The sequence below is a fragment of the Thalia democratica genome, chromosome 4 (genome assembly GCF_965202585.1).
Source record: "Thalia democratica chromosome 4, ktThaDemo2.hap1.1, whole genome shotgun sequence".
NCBI classification, from domain to species: Eukaryota; Metazoa; Chordata; class Thaliacea; order Salpida; family Salpidae; genus Thalia; species Thalia democratica.
In genome coordinates this window covers 14,010,823-14,019,721 of record NC_139168.1, presented here as the reverse complement: position 1 = coordinate 14,019,721, position 8,899 = coordinate 14,010,823, and the positions used below count along the sequence as shown (strand labels likewise).

At 26.4% G+C, this 8,899-nt stretch overlaps 1 pseudogene; it reads left to right on the top strand.

The window, feature by feature from the left end:
- Positions 1 to 2,868: 2,868 nt before the first annotated feature.
- On the top strand, positions 2,869 to 7,957 carry LOC145833050 (fatty acyl-CoA reductase 1-like; annotated as a pseudogene).
- The last annotated feature ends 942 nt before the right edge of the window (positions 7,958 to 8,899 follow it).

Below are 8,899 nucleotides of genomic sequence, written 5' to 3'. Positions count from 1 at the left end.
TCGTAGTTTGACTCAAGGTATAATTTATAAACAATTTTTTAATAATAAAATAACTTTTGTTAGAAATTGCTTGAATAAGTTTAAAAAGGTGAAAATGATAAAATAATGTACAGTAAAAACTATGCTGGTTATTAGTTTATTATTAAAGTTTTTTGTTAATTCGAAAAGTTTAAGTACTTCTAACAAGTTTTACTGTAATTACTATAATAAAGTTGTGTCACTTAAAGGTTTTTTGTTAAAAGCCTAATTCAATAATTATAAATTAGTTTATGTTTTGTTTTTTTAACAAAAAACTCAATAAATTATGTTTTTAGTAGTTGTTAGTATCAACTTAATTAACGTATTATTTAAAAAAAAAGGTATACAACTAACAATTTATTGTTAGTTTTTGAGTTTTTTATTACTTTCATTTTTCAAACAATTTTACTAAACAATAAATTTTAAAGACTTATATTTATTTATTTCACGATAAGAATTATCAAACAAACAAGTTCTATAAACTAATAACACATGTTTTCCAAAAAAACTTTGTAAAATACTTGTTGAAACATCTTATGTCAATATTTCCATGTTTGTTAAGTTTACTAGAATTTATAATTACTGGCAAAAAGTAAAGTAAATAACACATCAAAAATTATTTTAAATTTTTTAGTATTTGCTTAAACTTGGTATTGATAATAAGCAGGCCAACATTGCGACATTTGTAATTACCGCAAAACATTTACCATTAAAAATATATTTTGATTACCAAAATTTAATTAAAAATTTTACTGTATTAAATACTTGGAAAATGTAAAATCTACTTAAAAAAAAAACAAATAAGTTTTTAAATGAACAACTTCGGTTAGTGTTTTTTAGTAAGTGTAAAGAATAAAAGTTAAATCAGTATAACTTTAAAAAACTTTGTTTGTTTGTAATATCGATACATCATTATATAAGTAGTATAGAAGTTAGAGTCTTAAAAGAAAACATTTAATTTTGAAAAAATAAAAATTATAACATCCAATGTATTTTATCTAAAGTTTTGCATTTGTCTTCACACAAAAACTTTTACACGAATTTTTCTTATTGAACAAAAAACTTTCAGTTTTGTACTAGTTTTAATAAAGTTCATGTTGAACTTGGAAAATTACGGGTAAAGTAGACTTTAGACATTTAACTTTGAGACTATAACTTTTTTATTTCAATTTACTTGCACTTAAACATTCAAGCCGTAAATTTTGTAGTTTTGGACTTTACCCTTTGTTTTTTGTAGATATTTATTATTTATATTATGAGGGTGCAAACAGGTATTAGTACTTTAACTAAAGATTTACATTCTTAAATCAAATATCAAACAGTTAATTTTGTAATGCATATGTGTAAATTGCTTAGTATTAAACAAAAAAAAGTATATAAAAAAAACTTCAAAAAGGTAAAAACTAATGTATTTTAAGTAATTACTATATGAGTAATGTATTAGTAACACTATTTTGTTTACTAAATCACGTTTAATTAGTTATTAGTAGTTTTTGGCAGTAGTCACTATAGGAAGTTATATTATTTTAGGTTTTTTATAGTTAAAACTATACACAATCACTATGAATTGAGTAATATTTATTTTTTAAACTATAAACCTATTACAATGTGTTTTTTGCAATTGTTTATGTTAACTTACTCAACGTATTGATAAAAAAATTAAAAGTCAAATTACAACATTTACCATTCTGTTATTAATTTTAAAGTATCTTGTAATTTTAATTTTAAACCTTATTTGAAAAGTTTTAAAACACATTTTAATTAATTAAAAATTCATTTACATTTATCTATTTTACCCTAAGCAAACTTATCACAATGTATTTTCAGCAATTGATTTTAAAAATTTGCTAAATTTATTGTCAAAGTAAACTTTAAGTGCAAACTTACATCAATCATTCTAAATTCTCAGTGTTTGTTTTAACTTGGTATAGGTAAAACAATTTTACCGTTACACTTTTTGTGAGCATAGAATCTTAAAATCATATTTATTTTAAATAATATCAATATTGACGTCATAAATACAAAAAACAAAAAAAATACCAATGTAAGTACTAGATATACTGTTAAATAAACTACCCTTTTAAAATTTTATCAAAATATCACATAAGTAAACAATATACATGTTCAAATATCTTACTAAAACTTTATTATGTAGGAAAGTTTAAAGAGTTTTAAAAAGTTATATTTATAAATAGAGTTACGTACACAAAAGGTTAGTCAGAAAAATTTTTTGACCAAATTTTTTTGATATTTAAAACAATGAACTATTTAATAAAGAAAAATTATCTGCTATTATACAAGAAGAATTTGATATTTTTGATTTTGAAAATCATTTATACCGGTATTGTAGAAGGTGTTTGTAATAATAGTTTAATAAAACAGATTATAAAACTTAAGTTAATGTTTTTAAACTGTTATTTGATTAATTATTAAAGCTTCAACCAAATATATTACCTTTAATTTCTAAAAAAAGTGTTTTATTAATGAAAACAAGTTTTGAAGAAAGTTTGTAGCAAGCAAATTAGAATAATAATTTTTTTACAAAGTAATTGCAAAAAGTTATGATAATTTGTTTGTTTGTGATTTTATCGACCCATAAAAGTTTGTTTTTACTTGAATAATTGCTGTTTTACAGCCAAAACATTAAACAACTTACGAAACGTTACAAACTGATGATAATTGTTTACTAGCTTTAAATTTTCAGTAAAACGCCGGTTGAATATGTTTACTCTTTTAATTTTTTCTCTCTCTCAACAAAAAAATATATATAACAGCCTAGTAGGCTTAAAATCAAAAACAATACTCTTGTTAGTTGACACTGCAACTGAAGCAAAAAAATATCATACAAACATGCTTGTAAAGGTAATAGTTGTTGATATGTAGAATAAGGGTTTTCTTTTTATTAACTAAAATTTGTTAAACAGATATTTTTTATATACGCTACAGTGAGGCTATATGACTTTTTTCAATTGGCTAGTTTTTTGTTACGACAATCTAACAAAATCAAATATCTTTGAAACCTAAAATTTGTTCACAGCTTAAAAAACTTATTGACTAGGTTTAAAAAAATTATTGTTTCTAAACTTTACCTAATTTAAATCAAAATTTTATTAATCTTGGTTGCTTTGCCTATTAATTTAAAAGAATTTTTAAAATATTAAAAGTTTTGTATTATTAAAAGTTAAAATGCTTAAAGTATACTGTAGATTAAACTAAAATCTTAACAATTCTAAATGTTGTTATTGTAGAAAGAAATATTCATAACTCCAAGCTTTACAACGAGTTTCCCTTAATAAAAAATGCACCTTATTAACAAACAAAATTTTTTATACAATGTTACCTATTAACAATAAACTTCAAACAGAACCAACCGACACCCCAGTACCAGCCAACCGCTGAATTTTACGCGGGAAAAACCGTGGCGCTGACGGGTGGAACCGGATTCCTGGGTCAGGGGATTGTTGAGAAGCTGCTGTACAGCTGCCCGGATGTGAAGAAGATAATCTTGCTGATCAGGAACAAGAGGGGAGTGACTCCCGAAGATCGTCTCAAGTCGCTCGCTGATAAACCTGTTTGTTTGTTTTAAAGTTGTTGCTAACGAAAACAAAGCCGATAAACAAAACAAACAACAAGAAATAATAAAGATGTTTTCAGAAACAAACCTTTTTTTTATAGTTAACAAGTTAAAAATAGCTTACAGTGTTTTTAAAAGTTTTTTTAATACATCATAACAAACAGTTAGTTGTTTTTGACTGTTGTTTTGTTTTGAAAAACTATATTTTGCTACTCACAAATGTCTTAATTTTAAATATTTAACAGTGCTTCGATCGAGTTAAGAAAGTTCACCCGAGCTTCATGGACAAACTTGCATTTGTCAGTTGCGACTTGGAGGCCAAAGATCTCGGTTTGAGCCGCCAGTCGAGGAGATTGTTGAGAAACGAAGTGAACGTTTTCATTCACTGCGCTGCCACTTTGAAGTTCAACGAAATTATCAGGTAGTTGATTGAAATAACTTGGTAGATTTTCTAATGTTTTTTTTTTTTTTATCATTATTTAAAGTTTAAATATTATTTTATTTATTACTATTGATGATACAAAACAGTTAGAAAGTATTACTTCAAAAATTAAGCATGTCCTAAAGCTAATTTTAATTATAATCAATATTACTTTTTAATAACGACACCACATAGCTTTAGTAATAAGATTTTATCAGAATGGAATAATTATTATTTGTTGACCATAAATTATAATTTCAAACAAGATAGATGAACGTTCAGTCCTCAATAAAATAATAAAACAACATCTTAATATAAAATTTTTCATCTACAAACAGGATAGCATTCGAGATGAATGTTCAGTGCACTAGGAGAATCGTGAAACTGCTCGCCAGGTCACCATTTGGAGTCCTTCGTTCACGTCAGCACCGCCTTCGTCAACTCGCACAACCACTGTGACGTCGTAGAGGAGAAAATATACAGAAGAAACGTCGACTACAGGAATTTTAAAAGTCTTTGAAGTTTTTGAACGACGAGCAACTCGCTGGAATGCTGCCACAATTATTAGATGGATTGTGAGTTTTATTGTCTATTTTTTTAGTACTTATTTAATGGTACATCAATTTATGTATAATTTTTTTTTAGTTGGATGTTTTGAAGTTTTCAATGAGACACTAATAACTATATTTAAATTACTAGTTTGAGTTAAAAATTGTAACGATTACACTAAAATTCAAAAAACATCAAAATCCATTCAAAACAAAAAGGCCGAACACATACATTATGACGAAATATAAATGCATATATAACAATATGATAAAATAACAAAATGTATAAACAAACAGGCCGAACACATACATTATGACGAAATATAAATGCATATATAACAAAATAATAAAATAACAAAATGTATAAACAAACAGGCCGAACACATACACACTGACGAAAGCTTGGGCAGAGGAGGCTATTATGAACGAGTGTGGGGAAATCCCCTGCTGTATCGTGCGACCCGGCATGATAACCCCCTCCTTGCTGGAACCCCACCAAGGGTGAATCACCAACGTGTACGGGCCCACCGCCTTCGTCGCCGCCAACTTGAAGGGAATTTGCAAGCTGGCCAACGCCGACAATCAGATAAACGCCGATCTCGTTCCGGTTGACTTCGTCGTGAACGGCTGCATTGTTGCGGCGATGAAAACCGCTGTTGATGCCAACAACCAAAAGAGGTTTATGGGATGAATTTGTTGTGGATATTTTTGTAAAAACTTAAAAGTTTGACTTAAAAGTCTGTTCCATATATTTGTTTTTCTAAAACATTATTATCAGAGTCCTTTATTAAAACAGCTTATACTATTAGTTTTTGAAATCGTTTTTGATAATTTCCTAATTATTAGCTATCAAATTTTGCAAGTTTAAATTTTTTTCTTTTTATTTTACAAACCTACTGTCTCCAAATACAATTACAATTTTTTAAAATTCAAAAGATATATATTTAAACTAAAAACATTAAAAGGTCAAAGCTCGGATTGAGATTGGGATTGCAATCTTCTTCTATGGATGAGATCAATTCCGAAGGATACTCTTCTCACGAATCAACATTTTCAGAAGAATCTGACTCTTCTATTTTATCAGGTAAAAACATTAAGTTTTACAAAGTAATAAAAACAAACAAGGTTTTAAGTAGTGCTTTAAAGTAATAAATTTTTTTGCGTATGTTTTACTAAAGAAGCTTTTGGCATAATATAATAATAAACATTGTGAAAAAAGTAAGATGAATGGGTTTTTATTAATTTTGTAAAGCGTTAAGACGCATTTACTTTTATTTAACTAGATTTGAAAACAATACAAAAACTTAGACAGTATTTTAGTAGTATATAAAGCATATTTACTACAAATAAAAAGTTCAAGTTTTCTACAAAGATATTAGTTGAATAACGTTTAAACATGTTTTATATATCTGTTTTTGTTCTCACAGATACGGATTCACCTGCTGAAAGATTTGTTAAAAAATCAAAACAAGTTCCTTGCTATCACATTACCACTTGCGCACAAAACCCTTTTCCAATTCAGCATATAGGTAATTTGATTTTATTAAAAAAAAACATGTTTGTAAAAGTATGTTTAAATAAAAACACACGATCAAGTTAAAAGTTGTTTAAAGACGAACTTGTTGAATTGTGAAAAGTTTACTATATATTTTTCTGCCTAAAAAAACTTCAACAAAATACGTTCATGTTTTCTTAACTAAATTCAGTACATATAGTTTTAATTTATAAAAGTATTTTTTAAAAATTTCAGTATTTTGAAAGTAAAATAAAATATCTATATTTATAGGAATATCACTTAATTTAGCACTTAAACTATGTTTATTCTAGCAAAGTTTAAAGCAAAGTTTTTTTATTTTAATCCCGAGCTAAATTAGACTTTTACTTGTGTTACATTATATTTTAATTTATTTTTTATCTTCACCTAATTCCAAAGCTTAAATACAAAAAATTTGTTATACAGTTTTTACTTTAAACATCTTTACAGTCGATGGTCTACAAATTTGGGGTAAAAAAGAGCCTGCGGACATGATAGCACCCCACAACACGAGCGTGACTTACAACAAGAAATTATACGAAGTGAGGTCATTCTTCAAAGAATACATTCCCAGCTTCATAGTCGACATCTTGGCTCGTTTGAGCGGACAAACACCAAGGTAAGTGGTGTAAAAGTTTTGTTAGTGTAAAAACATAGTGTTTTAATGTGTTTGTTTTTGAACAGCGTTGTACATAGTGTGAAAAGTATAATAGTTGTAATATAGTTTTCTGCTATAGTCTTAAGTTATAATACAATGTTACTTGAAGTAGTTTTTTGATCATTGCATAGCATGAAAAATAGTTTTACAAATAAAATTAAAGTAGTTGTTTTCTTTTATTGTATTACCTCATGTTTGTATAGCTTTTGTTAGCTAACCAATAATAAAATATCTTTGTTTTTAGCTACTTGACCGCAAACTTTAATTTAAACATATTCTGAATAACTGGTTTGATATTTAATATGTTTATTTAAAATCTAATTTTGTTTACAAAATGATCTTAATCAAAACTATATATTTTCAGAGCTGTTATGATATACAAAAAGTTGCGGGCTGGTATGGAAGTTATGGAGCCTTTCTTTATGTATTGCCACGATTTTCAGTGGAAAAAATCAAAAAATTTACTGATGTCCTTGAACGAAAAAGATCAAAAAGTTTGTTCTTTAACTTGAGTCTTGAATTACCTTTTTATCAAAAAAATAAACTTAACAATAATTTTTCTACTATTTTGTATATTTTGTTTATGTTGTTAAGATTACTTCGAAATGTAAACCCTCTTAGTCATTTTTTAATACTTCTTTTTAGACAAATTCATAAACATTCAATTTTTTCAATTTTGTTTAATACATGCTATTAATTTAATAAAATTTTATAATGTATAATTTATTTAGATACTTTTTTAACTAAATTCATAAACATACTATTTTTCAGACGTTCAACTTCGATCCGAACAGTTTCACTTGGGAAGAGTATATGCGTTTGTACTGTAGAGGCGCGAGAAAATTTGTTCTGAGAGAAAAAACAACGGACGCACAAAATAAGAAGAAAGAGTTCATGTGAGTTATAATAATAAAATACATTGTATTTGAAACTGTATTTTTATTTTGAACATGCAAATTCATACATTCGGAGTATTTTTGGTTTGGTTTGCTTGAATAATGCCTGAACGCTTTATTTGTTAATTAATAGTTGTTAAATTTTTATTCTGTTTTTAATTTGGTCAATTTTTAATTTTAAAATTTTCAGTGTCGGAACATTCTTCCATTGTCTCGGAGTTTCGCGTGAGGTTTGCATTTCCGCTATGACGTCATCAATCGGATATACGAGTTGTTTGTGGGACAACACGTCATACTACTACAAATGAAAAATGAAATTGCTACTAATATTTTAAAACCGTTTCCTATTCATTTGTTTTTCTTGACAAAACGTAAAAGTCTGTGGGACAACACATCAAACTGTTACAGATAAAATTGAAAATGTTTTCTGCAAAGTTTTTATTTTTCGAGATAAACTTTGTACTAGATTCCTGATATTGCTTACTTTTGCTTTTAAAGTAATTATTTTAGTAACACGTAAAATATGTTAAGTTTTTTCATTGCTTCTAAGATTTATTACTTCGACATTTTTGTTTAAATAATAAAAAATAAAAGAATTTAAATTTTATCGTTATTAAGCTGTTTATTTTTTGGGCTTAGTCTCTTATTCTTTATATTTTTCAACAAAAATTTTTTCTATCAAAAATATGATAAATATATTTGTTTTTCATTTATGTTGTTCAGATTTTTTATGATTTGACTTTTTTTAATACATTACAAAGCTTCCAATATTTTAAAAAAAGTTTAAATACTTTATACTTTAAAACTGTTTGGATTTTTTTTCTTAAGCATCGTATTTCGTTTACTGTGAAGACTTATGTTTTATTTTTGTTTCATTAACTTTTTCTGTTCTTTTGCTTTTATTTATTTCATTCTTTTGCAGCAGACAATAAAGAATATTTACAAAACTTTTTATTATCGCATTACAAGATTAATGTTAGTTACATCAAAATTATTAACAGAATATACTTAGTCCTTTTAAAAGCCGGTGTAGTAAAACTGAATAAACATAAACGGCGTCAGAAAATATTTACTTAAACATTAGTTTTGTTATACGTGATTAGAAAACACTATCACAAATAAACTAATAAAAGTTCAAAACAACAAACACCCAATCATTGTAAACGATTTGTCGTTAAATATTAATTTTTTTAACTAAGCTGGTAAATTTAGCAAGCATGCTTTATAAATTTGTTTTTCCGCGTTAGCAG